This window comes from Cryptomeria japonica, chromosome 10 (genome assembly GCF_030272615.1).
Source record: "Cryptomeria japonica chromosome 10, Sugi_1.0, whole genome shotgun sequence".
Classification (NCBI taxonomy): domain Eukaryota; kingdom Viridiplantae; phylum Streptophyta; class Pinopsida; order Cupressales; family Cupressaceae; genus Cryptomeria; species Cryptomeria japonica.
The window spans coordinates 835,350,283-835,371,059 of NC_081414.1; the positions used below are offsets into that span (position 1 = coordinate 835,350,283).

The following is a 20,777-nucleotide window of genomic DNA, read 5'->3' on the forward strand; positions in this document are numbered from 1 at the left end:
GAATGACTTGACCATATCGATGCTTCTCATCATCATCATCGCATTGGGCGAGCTTGAAATATTGAGTATCAAGAGATATTGCTCAATACTCATTCATGTTGATGAATCAAGTCTACAAGCGAAAATTGAGGTGGCATCCCAGTCACTACTCCACCGATTAGAGGAATTCCTACATCATGTCTCGATTCAATGAACCAACCTCACCCATGGGGGCACAAACTTCGAGGCACCTACCCCCACTATCTATTGGTCAAATGCTCCAGAAATGACATGTGTCCAAGCACTGTAATTATTTCATTGGCGAGAATAAAGTTTGTTGTAACAAACACTAATTAGGGTTTCATTGTAAAATCTCGGCCATTGATCTCAAATCAATCCTGGCCATTCATTGTAATGAGCTCTCTATAAAGCTCAAGATCTTCATTTGTAAGGGTTAATAGAAGAGATAGAAGAGATAGAAGAGAAGGTGAAGATAGTTAGTAGCTTAGAAATAGCAAGTAGTTGATAGATGTTAGATAGTAAGCAATTAGAGTAGATTAGGAGAAGAAGAAATTGTTGCTAAGGCTTGTAAATGAAAGTACTGTTTTCATTGAAGTTATGGTGAAATGCGTTATTTCAACAAGTCGCATGGTCTCTACTTATCAATTCATTTGCTTTTATGTTGGTTAGATTGAATGGAGGAATTTGTTGAATCTATTTGTGTGGAATCCATTTAGTCCATACTCCATACCACTAGCCTCTTGCTGATTGTAAGTGTGCCTTGCGTGGTCAACTGGAATGATATGAGCTTAACTTCAAATTGTTATACATCCATTGTTTATGCATTAACTTGAATGGTAATCAATGTTTGATAATAATGGTTTGAACATCTTTGAAATGTGCTTACAAGATTGCACTGAGCTTGTGTCAATTTGTTCAGTTTGATGGTGAGACCTTGCCCAGTAGGATTCCATCGAATCATTCACCCATTTTCTTGCATTTCTAGGATTAGAATAGACTCCCTAAACCCCATACCTTTTGCTCTTTCTTTATTCTCCAAGCGAATAGTTAGAATCTAAGTTCTAGCAATTCAACGTAAGTCCCCTTGTGCTTCCACCATAATCACATCAAACCAACAAGCTTATCCACATGTCGTGACCTGACATTTATGAACCTTGGAGTTGTCTCAATTGATCCTTAAGCTAATCTTCTGCATTTGAGAAACTTTGTTCAAGAGAGGATAAGATACTTTTGGGTATTTTATTCTGTGTTCGCATGTGCATAAAAAACACATCAACACATCAGAAAGCTTGTAGAGAGATCTACACCGTGTTTTCATTAGATCTATAAGATCCACACTTTTTGACCCAATCTAGCGCCTCTAAGGCCCTCAAAAATGCATTTGAAGTTTTATTGGAGAAATTTTCTAGATAAAAACATTGAATAACTCCCAAATGTCACAAGATATTGGGATGATTCCTTCACCATTAGCTCCAATTTACCAAAAATAGTCCTTGTTAACAAATAGATAATATCTTTGGGTGATGCAAGATTGCTCTTACACCCTGGATGCTCCTGTATCAGATAGTTACTAAAGACCCAAACTGAAGCATAATATAAGTTGTATGAAGACAAGATTTTCTGGCAGACTTGAACTCTTCCTGCTAAAAAGAGAAAATGCTTGTTCCATTTGTTCAATTTGTTATCAATTTTTCCTTTAATCCAAATCCACATGTCCTTTAGGCAAGGGCTGAGGACAAAGGGGATGCCAAGACATCTTGCTTATTAGGGCCTCCCCATTGGAAACCACATTTAACAAACCAATTTGGAGGTGATTTTGTCCACCCCAGCATAATATATTTGGTGGTAGAGAGCTTAGCGCCAGAGGCTTTACAAAAGGTATTTAACCTCTGTATTAGAGAATCCATTTTGTTTTCACATATGTCAATAAATCGAGCTGTGTCATCAACATTCATCAACAAATTGAATGTTGATAAGGTCTTCCTTGTTTGGAAGAGAAATGCCTTCAATCTCAGGAGATAATGTGTTTTCTCTGAGAATGTAGTAGAGAGCATCAAAAGCTATAACAAAGAGTGCAGGGGCAAGGGGGCATCTGGAAGCAGTACCTTCACAAAGTGGCAAAATTTGGTAGGAAATCTGAAGGCCTCAAGGGCCATGATCAGATAGTCCCATTCAATTATGTCATAGGATTTTTCAAAATCAAGAAGAAACATAGCAGTGTTTTGATTGGAAATCTTAGCCCAATTCATAGCATCCCAAGTTGTGATTAGGATTTCCAATATGTACCTCCCCTTGATAAACCCAGTTTGAGTATTACTGATAAACTTGGGAAGGATGTACACTAGCCTTAAAGAAAGAGCTTTGGCAAAAATTTTATAGCACACATTAAGCAATGTAATAGGAGGCCAATTTTTTATGTGAGACTTATCTTCCTCTTTAGGCAGCAGTTTAATCATTCCTTTGTTGATCTGAGAACCAAGAGACCCATTGTCAATGGCCTCTTTGTACACTTGCAACAGATCCTACCAGATACAATCTTTACTCTTCTTGTAAAACTTTACAGGGAGACCATCTTTCCCCTGAGATTTATCATTGTTTAGGGTGCTGATAGCCCTCTTTATTTCTTCTAAGCTAATGTCTTTGTCAAGGACCATCTTGTCTTCATCATCAATTTTGTTGGGGATGAGATTCTTGCACGTATTTCTGATCTCATTTCTATCAGAGCTACCTGTTGACGTGTATTTTGTACACAATCAAACACAGAATAAAATACCCAAGGGTACCTTATCCTCTCTTGAATAAAGCCTCTGATTGCTGAAGATATCGCGAAAAAGGATCAATCAGGATGACTCCAAGGTTCTTGTATGTAGGATCTCTACGTGTGGATAAGCTCTCTGTGGTATGATGTGATTTGCTGGAATCACAAGGGGGCTTACATTTGATGCCTGAACTTCTGATTTGCTTTGAATATTGCTGGAACACAGGCTCTTACTAGCTTTGACTTGAAAAAAGGAAAAAAGATGAGGGCGAGGAAAGGATCTAATCCTAACACTAAGAATGTAAGAGCAATGAATGATCTTTGATGAAATTCTAACTAAGTCTTGTTTTGACATCCCAGGACCATCTCCACAAGGTTAGTGCGATCTTCGAAGGAAAGCTTTATGATGTTCAAATCATCACTGCAGGCATAGACACCATCAGGTTGATGCATATCGATGAAGAAGCGACAATTGAAGTTAAGCTTAAGCTGAATGATTCCAGTTGACTACACAAGGCAAGTCTGCAATCAACAAACTGCTAGTAGTATGGATATACGAATTCCACCATCAATCAAGCACATTTCTTCCACTCATCTAATAACATGAAATCAAATATGAGAAGTATAGAGACCATGCAAATTGTCGAATCGACCCATAAATTTCACCATTTCTTCAATGAAGTTACAAGTCTTTTACAACAACATCTTGGCAACAATCTTTGCCTTCTCTCTCTACTCTAATTGTTATTCTATCAACTAGCTAATCACCTTCTAACTACTCTCTATCTGTCTTCTATTAACTGCCTCTAACTATATTCTATCTATCTGTCTAATGCCTTTACAAATGAAATGCCAGGGCTTATATAGTGCCCACAATACAATTCGATGGCTAAGATCAATTTGAGATCAATGGCCAAGATTCAATAATGAAAACCCTAATTAGGGTTTGTTACAACCATTACATAACATTTAATGCTCGACCAATGAAATAAGTGTATTTCTTGGACACATGTCCTCTCTGGAAAAATTGACCAATGGATAGCCGGGGTAGGTACATCGGAGTTTGTGCCACCTTCCATGAGTTAGGTACATTGAATCTGGACATGCTGAGGTGGACCACACTGACTGGAGAAGTGATGACTAGGATGCCACCTCGTCTGACACTTGTAACTTGGTAAATATTCAACTTGATGTTGTTGAGAAGCTAGCTTTAATTAATTCATCTGGAACTATCTGCTTCTTCAACGAACCCTTGTTCTAACTTCTTGTGTCCTTGATGTGTAGGATGATTGATGTACCTCGCCTTGGAATACTGGATTGGAGAAGTCGCCCTTGATGACGTTAGTCCAAAGAAGGCGTCCTTGTCGACGCTAGGCTGGAGGAGGTCGCCCTTGTCCTTGCTTGATCGTCCTTGATGAGAACCTTCCGACTTGTAGATCTTTCGAGCTTGGGAGTCGCCATCTTGACACCTACACAACATTTCACAATTAATAATATATCCTGAAATCTAAGAATTAAACTTTAAAAGGAAGATTCAAGATTTTAATTAGGAAACTTTATGATAAATCTTTGAATTATCATTTCCTAATTAACTATGCAATACTTAGATTTTCCAAAACAAATGTCTAAAAAATCAAACCTTGGACAAGGGTGTCAAGATGATTTCGCCATACCTCCTCTTGAGAATTAATTCTAAAAAATGATGCAAAAATAAGATGAATTTGCTAGGCAAAATGTAGATCAAAGCTCTCCCTTGGATAAAATGCACCTCCTTTAGCTTGGAAAAGAACTCCACCTTCCTCTTCAAAAATCTGGAAATTCGCCTTCAAATACCTTCAAAACATTTGGAATTTATCCTCCAATCTAGCAAGAAATACGCCTCTCCAATAGCCTTAAAGATGAATTTCGCCTTCCTTAGTCTCCACACTTGGTAGAAATTCGCTCCACACAAGCTAGATTTCGCACCTCCTTCCTTGCTTCTCCAAATCGCACTTGAAACAATGAGTGAATGATTTGAATTGTGAAACAACACCTCCAATATATAGAGCGCTCACCTTCCACTTACCCATGAGGCCGACCTTGCAAATAAAGGCAAAAAAATAAATAAAATTAAAAAAAAGAAGAGGCCGACTTGATAAAATGAATAAAAATAATACCTCAAGCGCTTCATCTTTTAATTTTAATTTCACAAAAATTAATTTAAAATGCCTTTATAATAAAAAATTCGAAATTTAAGGCTCAAAATTAATTTATTAAATGCCAATTTAATTAATTTTTTCAAATATTTCGAAGTTGATGATTTTGGCATTTCATGCGATTTGGAGGATATTAACGCCCAAGTAGAAAATAGTGAATGCCAATAACTTCGCTCTGGTCCCTTGGAGAGGGACAGGAGCGCCTTTTCACTTTTGTCCTCAATCCTTCATTTTTTAATTGCCAATTCACGTTGGGGGTAAGCAATGACCTTCATTGTTAGTGCATGTTCAACTCGTTTTTTGCAAGGCAAAATTGACCCTCTTAAGATTTTCGCCCTGGTCCTCCAGTGAAGGACAGGAGCGATTTTCACATTTGAGCCTAAGATTGTCGATTCTTGGGAGCAATTCCTTGTTCATCATCTTTCGAAAGATATTTCTCACTTTGCACAACCTTGTCTTGGCGTGATTCTGGAGGGATTTGTTGATTTTATGAAAATCGCCTTGGTCCTTCAGTGAAGGACAGGAGCGCCTTTTAGTTTATTGTACAAATTCTTGACCACATCAACCTCCAATTACCCTCAAGGCATAAAACATGATCCCCATTCCATCTTGAGTCTTGGAAACAAAAGTAGCATTTCAAAATGTTAGGCGATTAAGCATATTTGAAGATTTCGCTTTGGTCCCTTGGTGAGGGACAGGAATGCTCTAGCCAATTTTCATTGAATTTTATGGTCTTTGCAACTTCATTCTTCCTTGAAGCATTTTTAAATATCACTCCAATCTTATGCCTTGACTTGGATTCGTCCCAATTTGGGGAGGAAGGCTTGTTAATGTGTTTTTCGCCCTGGTCCCTTGGTGAGGGACAGGAGCGCCTTGGCAATTATGAGCTCACTTATGTTTTGCTAATTTTCAAAATTATCTTCAATGGACCGATTATGCCTCCCTTCATTCATCTCGAACATGAAACTTGCTTTACCTTTGCCAGAAATTTGTCTTGTGAGAAAATCGCTCTGGTCCCTTGGAGAGGGACAGGAGCGCCTATTGCCATTTGGGTTGATTCTCTTCTTTGTGGCCTACTCAAGTTATATTCAACGGGCAAAACATACTTCCCTTGACCTCTTCAAATCGCGAAATCACTTAAATCTTGCAAGGATAATGCAAATTTGGAATTGAAGCTCTGGTCCTTCAGCGAGGGACAAGAGCGAATTTTGCCCTCTAGGCCAAATCTTTTCACTTTTCATCTCGAAATTCCTTTGCTAGGGAAGATTTCACCTCACTTCATGCTATGAATAAAAGTTAATGTCCAAAAAAGGTCTAAAATTGTGCATATAAAGAAAAGCGCTCTGGTCCTTCAGTGAGGGACAGGAGCACTTTTGACCTTCTAGGCAAAAACTTCATCATTTCATTGTTTTTAATCAAATCTGGATGCTCTATCACGTTCATTTCGTCCTCCACCATGCCTTTGATGTTCCAATTTGACCAAACAAGGTCAGGAATGACTCAAATAAGCCTTTTTGCCCTGGACTCTTGGTGAGGGACAGGAGCGCTTTGCCTTGGTCCCTTGGAGAGGGACAGGAGCGAAATTCGCTCTGGATCCTCAGTGAAGGACAGGAGCGAAATTTGACTTTTTGAACTCTATCAGGATAATTTTTATGGAATATAACATTTAAGTATAAGAACTCTTATACTTTAAGTTATATTCCATATATACTTTCAGGATGTTTGAGAGTGGTTTCAGACCTCTAGGAGTTATATTGCAAAATCTAGTTTTTTGAGGTTTTTCAGTTTCCAGACTTAGTCAAATTTCAGGATTAGGACATTCCAGACTTAGCCAAATTTCAGGATCAGGACTTTCAGACTTAGCCAAGTTTTCAGGATCAGGACTTTCAGACTTAGCCAAATTTTCAGGATCAGGACTTCACTCCAGCAAGACCTGCTATCTTATTGATCTCCCTGACAGCACTCAAAAATGCAAAAAGCCAACTGACAAAACCCTAAAAGACCTAAAAAAAAACAAACCCTAAAAGGCAAAAAAACAAGGGTCCCCATTTGCAATGGGGCGATGTGTGAAAACGTCACAACACTACCCCACCTGAATTGAACAGGGCCCTATAGAATCCAAGAAAGCGGCTTTTATTTTCCTCTTGATCTTGTAATGCCTTGTCATCAACCCAGACCTTGTTAATGTTTTCCTCAGCCTCTTTATTTCTTAGTAGACTGAAGAAGTATTTTGAGCCTTTGTCACCATTTTGGAGCCAATTCATTTTGGCGCTTATTTATACTCCTTGAATCTTCCTGATCTGGATTCTTCTCAAGGCATTTTTGACCAGTACCATTTCTTCATTCAGTTTCACATTAGAGGGGTTCTTTTGAAGATTTCATTCTGTCCTGATCAGTTCATTATTAAGATAGCCCTCAATTTTCTTGTTGTCCATTGCTCTCTTCTTCCCAATGGCTTGGAATAGAATTTTCCATCCACTGACATTTATATTCCACTTTTCTATTGCAGATTTATCTTCAGACATCCATTTATTAATTTGCCTCAACATGTAAATAGCAGAGTTACAATCTTCATCCTGCAATAGCAACTTATTTAGCATAAATTTTTTGTTTCTGTTCTGCATATTATCTTTAGAGTTTTTATTCAAGAGGTTGTTGACTTGGATGGGGCTGTGATCTGATAGGGTATACGGATGTACTTTGACTCTGCTCCCATCTTCAAATTTGTCAAAACTGAAGTGTTTTTATTGGCATAGAATCTATGAAGTCTACAATAGAGTGATTTTTGAAATGATCATTCAAAGCTTCATTATTTGCATTAGGATGTATGATATGTTTGTGGCTTCCAAATGCTGTTTGTGCCTTTCCATGTTTTGGAATTCCTACCGAGAGTGGTAAACTGTTTGTTACTAAACACCACTCTCTAAAGTATGTATTCTTTGTTATGGCAGAAAGAGGCTATCATTTCCAAATTAGTCATACTTTCATCCCCTATATCTTTCTTGGTGTTCGTAACTGGTATCATGTGCACCCTTTCTTCATAACCCTTTAACCGCATCGCATCTAGCATTAGACCATTAATGTCTTAAGATGTTTCTCAGTCTTCAAATGTGTTTATATTTTTATTCAACCAGCCTTCTCATTTTGTAATTCATACATGTAGATGTGCCTTTCTTTAAGTGACCATTTATATTTCTTGGAAGTTTCTATAATGCTTACTTCATCATTACAGATTGTTGTTATCCATCTTGCTGTTTTTTACTCATTGTCTTGCCTTGTACTATCCTCCTGTTATTTGAAGTGGACAGAGACATTCACTGAATCACACAATTTCTCAATAGCACAAAATTTTGGATCTCTTTATAATATTTTTAAAGCTTTGTTGAGGAATTTTATTCCGCTTTAATTTGAGCAACATATTATTTTTACATGGAAAATGCCACTTTAACTGGAAAGAGAGATGAAATCTTGCCAGTTATGCTCAAATACATGTCAATTCATATTATAGTGGGAAGAGCATGCCTTATTTACATTCTTGTTTAAGGAGCATCTTGTTCTTGCCCCATGTTTAAACATGTTTAGTATCTAAATTGTGCATTGTTTGGACAGTATAGGCATCTTCTTTCAATCTTTTGTTTTAATTCCAGAAAGACATTACATACATCACCCTTTTGTTTTCTCTCAGCAGTTATATACAATAATTTTGATCCTTTTTTAATCTGATGGCCAAAATTTGGTCGTATTTTGAAATCCAGAGGGAAGTTAACAAATTCAAGCTAACAAGACAAGCTGTCTTGTCAAACATGATGCCATTGAAATGCTAAGAAAAAATGGAAAACTCTGTTGTCAATTTCTAGGAAATGGTCACTCAAAGCCTCAATATTTGCTCTTAGAAGTAATATGACTTGGTTTTGTGAATTAAAAGGTTGTTTAGTCACTCTAAACCTTTTTCGAAGTTTTGGAATACCTGTTGGGAGTCTTCCAAATGTTTTGCTATTGAATGCCGCCCTGTAAAAATGTATCTTTGTTTGTGTATAAAGAGATTATCATTTTGAAATTCTTCAAAGTGCTACTCACATAGGACTTTGTCAACATTCCAAACTGTTATAATATGTGCCATTTCTTCATAAACTTTTGACTGCATTGAGACTATTAATTTAAAGATTTTTCTCGGCCTTAAAAATGTGCGCATCTTTTTCATCAACCACCCTTTCTCTTTTCATATTTCTTAAAATAGATATGGCATTACTCAAGTGCCTGTTTATGTGTCTTGAAAATTTTCTGTGAGGCTTACCTCATGATTATAAATCATTATTTTTCCATCCTGTTGGTTTTATGATTATCATCGTGTGGCTTGTCTTATACCCTTAATGTCCAAATAGGATCAAAACTTCTTCTGAATCCTAAAATTGTTTAGCTAGCTCAAGAGTTTTCAAATGATAATGTTTATCAAAGTTAACAGTTCGCGTTTTGGTACACCAGCATGGCAAATTTGTTTCAAGTTTGGGTTGGTGTTGGGTTTGTCTGTACGAAAAATATAAATAATAATTTTAAGTATACAAAAAAACAGAAATTAAGTTTAGATAGCCACATAACAGTCATATAATAAACAATACAACAATAATTTTTTTATAAGATTTCATGGACTTAAATATTAAAAGCTGTAATTGCCTTTACGTGGACACTTAAAATGCGTTCAAATAATGTGAAGCAATAATAAATGCAGTAGGTAATATACTCCAAGTCTTGCCTTAAGAAGACAAGCCATAAAACCTTCTGGCACCTGTATAACTCCCCAAGACAAAAATAAAAAAGAGAGAGCAGCGTATTGACATAAAACAACACTACTAATAATAATACCACCACCACCAAAACACCATCATTTTTAATGCACACACTCATTGGGTACTGGTGAATGTTCTTTCTGGAAATCGGAATTAGTTCTTAACAGGACTTATTGTAAAGCTCTAACAGGCTTTGGCTCCTAACAGGGTGAACTTCGAAAGAGTTCAGATAGCTATCCTTGTGAGTCTCATCTCACCGTGGTTTTTACCTATTTGGGTTTTCCACGTATAAACATTTGTGTCAAGTGGTGAATGCTTTTGTGGTTGTGATCTTATTTGTTGATTTAGTTAATCTCTGATAAGGCATGTTAAGTAGAAGCATTGAGATGAATATGTTGAGTTATGATTAAGCATTGTTGATATTCACAAGATTGATGTTGTTTATTGTTAAAGTTGTCATAAGAGTTGAACCGGTTAATGTCAAGTATTCTTATGAATATTGATCTTGACTGAGATATGTTTACTTTGTTTGACTGAGTTGAATTTGGGAACTTTGTATCAGTTTTTTAGTATACTGATTCAACTCCCCCCTCCCCCCCTTAGTACTCTACTGGATACTTATTCTTTCATCATATCATCAGAGGGAGAGCCATGGGGAGATATGTGAGGGAAGGAGAGGACGGATTCACATTGACAGTGCCTAGCTACACAATAGTAGACCCCACACTCACCACATTAGAAGCCACCTTAGTGATTGAGGCCAGGTTTTCCTTTGCCTTTTCCCCAAACATTCTTTTAGATACCTTCAACTTTACCTATATAAAAATCCTCACCACCTTTGAATTCTACCCCCTCAATCTAATAGCCCTCTTTGTCAGCCCAAGGGGTTTTCACAATAGCTCTTCCTTTCTTATTAGGACCAAATGCGATGACTTCCTTGCCTTCCATTTTGAGAGGGAATGAGTGACTCTTACCCAATAATTTCCACTAATTCTTTAATAGACTAAATGACCCATTTACATGGGGAGTCCTCTTCCAAGGAGACAATTTGTTTGAACTTCTTAAGCTTTTTGTAAAGTTGAGTACAGGTTTGGAAGGAGTCAGGCTCTTCATCTACTCAATAATGAGGAGAATGAGGCCCCCATGGAGAATACGAAGATTATGACTCCTACGATGGTCAGAGATAGAATTACCTAAGGACATGAGGAGAAAGAACAATAGAGAGACCTGTAGATGGTGTCTAAAATGACTCAATGAACTGAAATAGTAACAATTGAGACTTTTGAAACAACCTTCAAGGATCATGTACCTCATTAAAATCTCTACAATCCTTGCCCAGATAGGCTTCAAGGTGCTTCTTTGGTAGACATTATGAAGTTTTACCAACTTTTTCCTTTCATCTCCTTTGAAGAAGACTTACAAGTTTCCTCTCACCTTTTTGTCCTTGAAACCTTTTGTTTGACCTTTCAACAACAAACCAATGACTTGAGCTATGAACTCCTCATCAATTTTCATATTCCACCCAAAAGCAATAATAGAACGTTGTTTCAAGGATTGTTTTGTTATTAGCTAGTATCCACAAGGTCGCTCCCTTTCAACCTCTCCAAGGAATTTGTGGGCCCACCATCACTAAGAATCTTCCAAACCTTAGAAATTTTTTGGAGCCCACTATAATATTCTAGCTAAACTTTGCCTCTCCTTACCCATTTTCATCCACTATAGACATAGGTAGCGAGTAAGGACCCCACCCTTACTTCTCTTAATTCTAAAACTACAATTTGCCACTTTTTTGCAAGTCTTCTAAAGGTTATCTAGAGAGTTCTTGTTAAGGAGAGAAAACCCTCCCATAAATTGTGCAATTATGAGGCAGAAAACCAAAACACTTTCTCTAATGCAAACAATCATTAGAAATAAATTTTAATGTGAAGAGGGACTTAATTAAGAGCCCTCGACTAGATTAGCCATATACATTGGCAAACAAACCAGCATCCACAATTCGCTCCCTAAACATGTCAGAGATTTCCACCTCTTCAAAATGATTAAAAATATGAATAGCATCCTTCACACGGTCGTCAATTGTCCAACTAGGTTTTCTAAGACCTTTTAGGCAATTCATAATATTTTTATCATCCCCCTCGATCCATTTTTCTAAATCCCTTATCAATAACCATTTTGATGATATGATAAGCCACACTAGCCTTAGCATAATAGTTGGTTTGATGCCTCGGGGGAATAAACATGGCCCCAAATAACTTTCCCTCATCTAATCTCAATTCAACCAATGACAATCATATAAATCATGCTAAAAAATTCTTTATACCACTCTAACTCTTGAAACATATTATTTCCCATGGAAGCTAATAGTGAGCGCAAGAATGGTGTAAAAGAGGTTCAATCTTATCAACAATTTGAAAAGGAAACAACTATGCTCTTTGATGCAAAGGTGAACAACCTTTTGACATCCTCCTTGCCTCCCAATGTAGTATTGACACCTCAAAACCCAAATGTGCATAAGACCCAAATCTAAATACATTATTATTGATGATTCAAAAAAGACTAAGGCTAACATTTCTTTGTTTAACTTGGTCTAGATGAACAAGTAGAGAGATTTGCTGTTTAAAACTTTCTCTTCGTATTAAGAAAGGAATTGATAAATGTCTAATGGGAAAGTAGCAAATAATTGAATCCCCTCTCTTTTTCTCAAAGAATCCTTCACAAAATATACATAGTTGTCTAGTTTATTCAAGTGATTCAAGAAATGTCAAGCCTTATTTTTTTCGATTTTTTTTTCACTCTTATTGAATCCAATAAAATGATATTCTAACTAAACAGGATAAAGAGTAAACATCATCAAGAAGATTAATCACATTTATATGCAAATTGATTCTAACCTAAGGATTTAGTACTCTGAAATACAATCAGTTGATAACCTGGACACCTATTAAACATTGCAAAGTTGTTATTTGCACAAAAATTGTAATGGATACACAATGATCAATTTGTCTACATGTGTTTGCTTTTGTAAGGACTTGCTCACTAAATAACAATAGATCATGAGCCAAGGTTAATAAAGCTAGTTGCAACTTTTATTTCTTTGTGTAAATTGCAAAGTGTCAATTTGGGGTTAAATGCTCTATAAGACTAAGCACAACAAGAACAACTAACGATAAAATAATGTTATATATCAATGAAAAAATACTAGAATATAAAACCTAACTTTGGGTACACAATTCATATTATTGGTATCGTATAATCCATTACATTGATAAAATTCTTGGAAGTATTAACCTTTGTGAAATGTTGATGGATTTAACGTAAATATCATGTGTTTTTAAAAAAAAACTTGTTTAAACATTTCTATATGTTTCACCACAATAGTTGTAATTCTATTTTCTTTTTTATAGTTTGAAGTCACATTGCAATAGTTATTCTAGTCGTAATTTGGTAGTAGGCTTGGGCCTCATCTAGTTTCTTCCTAGTAATTATATAAATTTTTTCGATAAATCTTAACAATGAATTGTTTTCAATTATATTTTAAATGTAAAAGGTGATTTATCATTATAATAAATTTATAATTTAAAATTGTCATAGTTGGAATTGACATTTTGAATTTCTCTAGATCAAACTCTATAACTCATTATAGAAATCAAAATTGCATTCTAATAAATATCGTACTTTCATTTAAGTTATGTTTGATCTATTGTTGTTTAATGTTTTGACTTTTGTATTTCCTTAAAAAAACAACAAATCATCAACAACCTTCATAGATTATTAACATTTCAAGCAATGATTTTGAAGTAGCCATGACAACTTCATTTAAAATAAATATCCCCTCATCATACTTTAGTCATTTGCTTATGTAAATTGAAATGAGATTTTTCAAACTAATATAAATTTTTTTACAAGTAATATTTTAACAAGTTTTCTATGAAAGCATTGAACAAGCAATGGAAATGAGACTAAATGCATATTTTGTGCATAAGTTCGAGCTCCAATCCAAGAAGGAAATTGTAAATCAATTCTTACAAAAGTTGAACTATGATGTGATAATGAAACTAGGAGTGATTCTTATATCGGACATACATTCTAAACATTTTAAACAATATGTAATTTAGTATTATCCTATCATGATCTTTGATGCCTTTAAATAGTTATAAAAAAATTGTAAATAGATATGTTGTCAAAACTTAAAATAAATATTAGATTTGCGTTTTAACCATGAATTCTTTTTGGTATAGTTGTATTGTTCAATAATTAGAATTGCATGTACAATTATATATAGAATAAAAATTGCATTTTGATTTTCACTACTTTCATTTTTATTTTAAATAATGTCAAATGGTTCATATATTTTGATTGCACCCTATTAGTCTCGTATACTAACTAGAGTTATTAAATTGTACTTCTTAATTCAACTTCATGATCTTACTTACATTTTGAACCTTTTATTCAAGTTTTGCATCACATTATTTGCTTTTTTTTTTCTTCCTTGTAGAGGAATCAAACTGTTTCTTTGGATTCTTGCATTCCTTAACACGTCCTCTCTTTTTGCAGTTCCAACACTTTGATCTTTTTACCAATAGTTATAGATCTTCTCTTGGACTTGTCCTTAGGCTCATTCTTAACTCCTTTAGAACCCCTTTCTATAGGTCTTCTCTTGACATAAATTATCCATAACCTTTTTCCTAATTTTTTGTGCCAACAAAGCTCCAACAAGTGCATCCATCTTTGGATTTTCAAGGTTATCAATGATAACACGAATGAAATTTTCCTATGAATCGTGTAAAGAACAAAGAAGCATGATTTATTTATCCTCTTCTTCAACTGATATATCTGTATGCGGGAAAAGCGGGTCGATAGAACTTGAAATGTGAAAAATGGAGTTCTATGGAGCCTTGCTCACGCACCCACAGGACTTCTTTGTGCAAGCTATAGAGTTATGAAGTATAACTCAACTTCCCAAGGTGGGTCCCATGGTTCTCTATCTTACACGGTCCCTCAAACCAACGTTTTTGCTCTCAGATCACTGAGCAAAATGGTTTAGGGATGGCAAATGCAAGAACAAGGGATGCTTTTTGTTGATTTTAATATGAGATGCATCCTAAGCTATGCATGATTATAGAAATGCAATAAACTAACTATAAGATGACAAGGTTAGTAAACAAACTATCCTAGCATACTATATTAGTCTATGATTTAAGCTAATGATAAGGAACATACTCTAAATTAGCATATTTAGATTAATTCCTATTTAAAAGAGAGGCTAAATGATAAACATAAAATGAGATATGAAAGCTTGAATGTATTTGAGCATAAGTATGATACTACAAACTTGGATTCATCTCCCAAAATGGAGGAATGAGAGCTCTATTTATAGCAAAAATAGGGCAATGGATGGTCAAGATTGAAAGAGTTAATCAAGGGCCAAGTTTGAAAGTTGGGAATTCATGTTTGCAATTTGCACCAATGAAATGGTGACAAGTGTCAACATAGGGTTGGGTTGAGAGAAGGGGTTGGAGGCATTAAATGTCTGAGAAGACCTTATGGTTATTTAGAGGGTAAGGGTCAAGCCTAAGTTAAGATTACCCATTGGATTAAGAGTTAATCCAAGGATAAACTCTTGTGCAAATGATTAAGAGATAATCATGGTCAAAGCATTAAAGGCTTGATGAGACCCTTGGGTTGGATGAAGGTTAAGTTAGGCAAAAAGTCTCTAACCATGTAAGAGAGTTGAATTAACCATTAATGGTTTGGGAGACTTTGGGGATATTAAGTAGTTGAAGATTTGAAGCCTTTAATGGTTATCAAAGACTTTAAGGGTTTGAAAAGTGACCTCCCCTTGCTCAGGGATGTGACAAAGTTTAGAAGATGGGTTAGGCTAATTAGAAACGATTAGAAGAGTCTAGAAGAAATTAGGAAGGGGTTTAGGAAGCAAGTGGGAAATGTAGGAGAATGCAAGTGGATGGAGGGATAATAGGATTTAATTGAATTTAATAAATTTTATTCAATTTGGTTTGCAATTAAATAAATTAGATTTATTTAATTTAGGATAACTATTTAATTAAATTTGAATTTAATTAAAAGTGGATAAGGGGGGATTTAATTGAATAAAATGATTTATTCATTAAATGGGTATAGTGAATTTAATTGAGTAATTTTCTTAATTAAATAGAGGAATGTGGATAATTTAATTAAATTGGATTTAATTAAATAGAGAAATGAACATAAAATATTCATTTAGGAATATGGTCATTTTTTTACGTCTACAATATCTACGAAGGTTTGTTGACTCAAAATTAAATTTAAAGAGTTTTAATGCTCAGATAGTGATTCGCCTTCATCTTATGAGAAAATAATTTGTTTCAAATAAAGCTTGTTTACCATACTTTTGGCTCAGTAGATCTTAGAGATTCGATTCCATAAAACATATGCAACCTTTTCTTTTGACACATTTAAAATTGAATAAATCATGTTAAGACAACTTGTGAAGGTGCAAGATGCATTGAGCACTATAGTCATCAACATTGTTAGAAGTACATGGAAGCAATCAAATGTAGAGAGCTCAAGAAAACAAAGCATTTATCCTAAATGACTTTTGGTCTCATATGAAATATGTTTTGAATTTCATTGAGCTAATCATCAACATGATTATGTTGATATAGATCACCTATGTCTAGTGAAATTTCTGATAGCATAGATTACATGGTTGAAAAATAGAGACTACAATAATGTCGAGTGAAAAATCATTGTTGACCATTAGAATTAAATGACCAAATCCTTTTATCTCACTTTTGATTTATCTCCAAAAATTTACAGCTCAATGATAATTTATTTGCCAAAGAGATTGACGCCATATAAAAATAAAGATATTGTTAGCTACTAAACTACATACAAAAAATTATTTTCAAATGTAGATAAACAAAGTGTCGTCTTGAGAGAGTTTGGCCACTTCAGATCTTCAAAGAATTATAATGTTAGTGCTCTTTGAGACAGGTTAAAAAAAAGATACTCGTGTATAATATTACATGCAAGGACAAAAAGATTCACTTGCAACCTCTTGTAATAAAAACCTCTCAAGTATGCATCTTTTATTTTTTAACTTTCTCATTTTTCATTTACTAGTATTATAAATTTATAGTTTATAATTTATGCTTGGTAAATGAAAATTTTGTATACAAATTCAAGAAGTTATGAGTTCTCTAGTTGTGTTGAATTGAAATACATACTCTGTTATCCACTTAATTAAGCAGAACCAGTACATACTCTGTTATCCACTTAATTAAGCAGAACCAGTACATACTCTTTTATCCACTTAAATAAGCACAACCAATTAAGTGAAAAAAAAAGAAAGAAGTTAAGAATCTAGTTTATGTACACTCCAACTTACATCTCTTGTCACACAAGACCTAACTACAATGACGAGTGGCAAGGAACTCAAATCTAAGTGTGCCAACTTTGACGTTGTAGTTGCACCAACTCAATGAATTTATCATATTGTGAATTTATGAGTATTGTTCAGTGTTCCACAGCCGTTGGGGACAGGGAGACAGGGGGGCGTGGAGATGGGCTTTGGGGAGGGGGGATGTGGGGACGGGGAGGGGGAAACGCGTTTATGTGGAAATCTGGTATTGTTTTCCTTGTAAATGACCTGGTTTTCAATACGCATGCACACACGCACATACACATACAAACACATGTACAAACCCATAACTCCTCTACCGAGGGATAAAATTCTGTACCATATTCCCATCCCCATACCAAGACCAATAATTTAGTTTTGAAGGGTAAGGTCAAGCATTATTTTACTCCAGAATACTTTTAACACAACAATCCACTTCTTCGTTATGACTGATAGTTTCATCTTATATTTTCTTTGACTTAACTGACATGCCCATTGAAAATGTTGAGGAGGGATGGCAGACATTCAACACAAAGTTACACACAAGTGATGGTAGGGTCAAAATTCAACTTTAAGCAGACTGAAATCGTGCAACACAGTTTAGACAAAAAAAATCTATGTTACTAATTCCCCACTGGAAACTCCCAAATTTGGGTCTAGTTCAAAGTCGGTTAGGTCTTAGTTTGGATCCCTGTAGGATCAGTCCTGCCACATGGACCTAGATTGAGCCAGGTTTGCTAACCCAAGCTATTTTGCAGGGCCAGCTTGAACCCAGCTAAAAATGGCAAATTTTTCCCCTTCTTGCTGCCCCAATTGACTATTTGGGATTTAAGGGTAAGGCCTAGATTGGATGCTCATTCGTTCGTTATATATCCAACACCTAATGCAAATGTCTGCTAGCACATAATTGTTTCCATCGTCAAGAATTCATATGCCTTTCTTATAGAGGTGGTTTATTGTGATAATAACGACAAACTTAATGGCCATAGGACTCCAGTGCAGGTGAGCATTTTTCAGCAAAGCAACCACCACATCCGCATGTGGAGTAACCATTGACATGCCATAGATGATGTTGAACATTAAGGGATTTACAAATATGCCTTGTTAGAAGCACAATACCCTATTAGGAGTAACCTTGCTGGAGGATTTAAGAATCCAAACTAATGGACCACTTTGTTAGAGGATTTAATGAGTAACCAAGCTTGTTAGAGCTTACTCGGTTAAGGGATTTAAATTTTGCTGTAATTGTTAGAAAACAACAGGTTTTCTTGATCTGTTTGAGTAGCACTACATTTGCTTGATCAAATCCTTCTATAACCTTCAGTCTGCCTTCACTCAAAGTGCAGATCCATCCACCAGTTTGGCAACAACACACTCAATAGGTTTTCTACCAACCTTGCCAACAACCTTAACAAACAACTTCATCGACCTTAAATACAAATCAATTAGGTTGGTAACATAACAAAACCTAATTCTCATCATTGAGATTACAAACAAGTCGGTTCAATCTTGACCGTTAGAAATCATGACAATCTCTTCACATTCTTCAAGACAATTCCAACCGCTCCGTGATCACCTCTCCATTGGACTTTGTAACTCATCACATGCTGTGCATTAGATGCAATCCACTTTGCTCCTTCCCTAGACAAGAACAAATGCGCCAAAACAATTTTAATCTCCTTAATTAAATGATCGCACATGTCTCCATCATTACCGCTCATCAGATAATAAACCATCAAACTTGGTCTGTTAGGGTTTAACAGCTGATAGGGTTTACTGGTTACATTACATAGAAAGGGTTAACCCTTTACATCGGTTCACTGGTTCAACTCACAAACTTTACATACTGGTTACAACATCTTCTACAACTCTCTTCTTACTAGTTACTAGCCGATATAAAAAACAACAATATCAACAATAACATGAATACCATTTACTGGTTCAATTGACATCAATGACAACATATCATTAATGCAATCTAGATGCAAAAATACCAATAAACTCAAAATGCCAACAATCTCCCCCTTTGGCATTGGTGGCAATACAAATATCAACGCCTCTGATTGTTGTTGAGATTGGTGAATAGGCAATTTTAAAAGTGGTACCCAAAAATGAATCTATGTGTTTGAGTGAGACCTCTAAAGTTCTGAAAATGGGAATTGAATAGGGTTGCCCTTAAGAGTCTATGATTAAAATTTTTCTAAAAAACTACCCTAAATAAAAAATTCCCCAAAAATGTTTCTATATGGCTAAGAATGAAGCTTGTGAAGCTAAGCCAAAATATTAAACATGCCAATGGTGAGGGGCCTAGTATTTGGGGGTAAAAATGGACGAAGTTAGCATGATAACATGATGGCATCTAAAAAATAAATGCCCAAAATATTCCTAGGTTGTTATCATAAGCTTTTGATTGTTTAACATGAAAAATGTTAAAACAAATATACATTTCTAATCTTAAAATATTAATAGTTGATATAGGGTTTGAGGGTTGCTAGTGCTGATAGTGAACTCTTATTGTGAGGGTTGAGCCTAGGTTCTACTTAAGCAAGATGAACTTAAGAGGTTTGGATGGCGATGTGTGTTGGAAGGGTGATGAGATCATGGTGGTTGTGGGTGGAAATGGAGGTTTGGCATTGGGTGATGACTCCTTTGATCATGAGTGATGCATCCTAAAATACTATTGATAGAGACCAAAAATAGTCAAAAGGAGAGGTCAAGCCCATGTTTTGGTGGCTATGGGAGTAGTGCAACATGAAAGAGACCCATTACAGGTATTTTGAGACCTTGATAGATAGTGTCAATTTAATATAGATGTTTAATAGAAATTTGTCTATGCCCATAAGAGATTAGGATCATGGATAGACCAAAAATAAGTAAATAGAAGGGTTTGGATCTTTGGCCATAAAAACTAGCAAATAAAGGGGTCGAGGTTGGCTAGGGATAAAACAAGTTCAAATTATAATGAAAGCTTTCAACCTTACATAGAAAATAGGCAATAATTATGTAGATAGTGATTGAGTAGAGGGCCACCTTTGCAATTATTTTCCCTTATAAAAAATTCATTTAGTGAAGGATTGATGAAGATTCCATACGATATAGTACAATATGGGGCCTTAAAAAAATGTAGAATTTTCTTATGTTGAACTTTGATGAAATGATAAGTGATCTTAGTTAGTTTTGGTCTTTTAGAGTCAGTGACAACTTTTTTTTGACTTCATGAGACACCTTTGATAGGGTTATGTTTGGAATTTATCAAAAAATGGGAAGGGACTTGCAATTCATAGATTTAATACCATATTGGAGTAGCCAAGATCTGAATGTACATAAAATCAAATAACATCTACATATGAAATATGAGGAGAATACACCAAATATATATCATAAAAAGAAAATATAAATGTACAACGAGGCCCTTGCATATAAAGGAAATGATGAGATGATAAGATGGTTGAGGATTCTAACGAACTTGCATGCACATAGGATAAGTGTACCTAATGTGTCATTTGCACGTGATAGGTGTCTCCAAGGTGTGTACATTTGTCACATACTTACGAGGTGAGAGAAAAAGTAAAAAGTGAACTAATTGTGAACTTAACAAGTATGAATAAGACAAATATGCTAAAAACTAACTAGTTGTATAA

General features: G+C 35.3%; 1 protein-coding gene across 1 annotated transcript in view; it reads left to right on the forward strand.

Annotated features, from left to right (window-relative positions):
* Positions 1-8,723, forward strand: part of LOC131076938 (small ribosomal subunit protein bS1m) — a 52,555-nt gene extending 43,832 nt beyond the window's left edge. Inside the window, exon 2 of the mRNA XM_058014291.2 lies at positions 8,709-8,723. The gene's annotated coding sequence lies outside the window, so the exon portion shown is untranslated. The remainder of the gene's footprint in view (positions 1-8,708) is intronic.
* Positions 8,724-20,777: the final 12,054 nt, after the last annotated feature.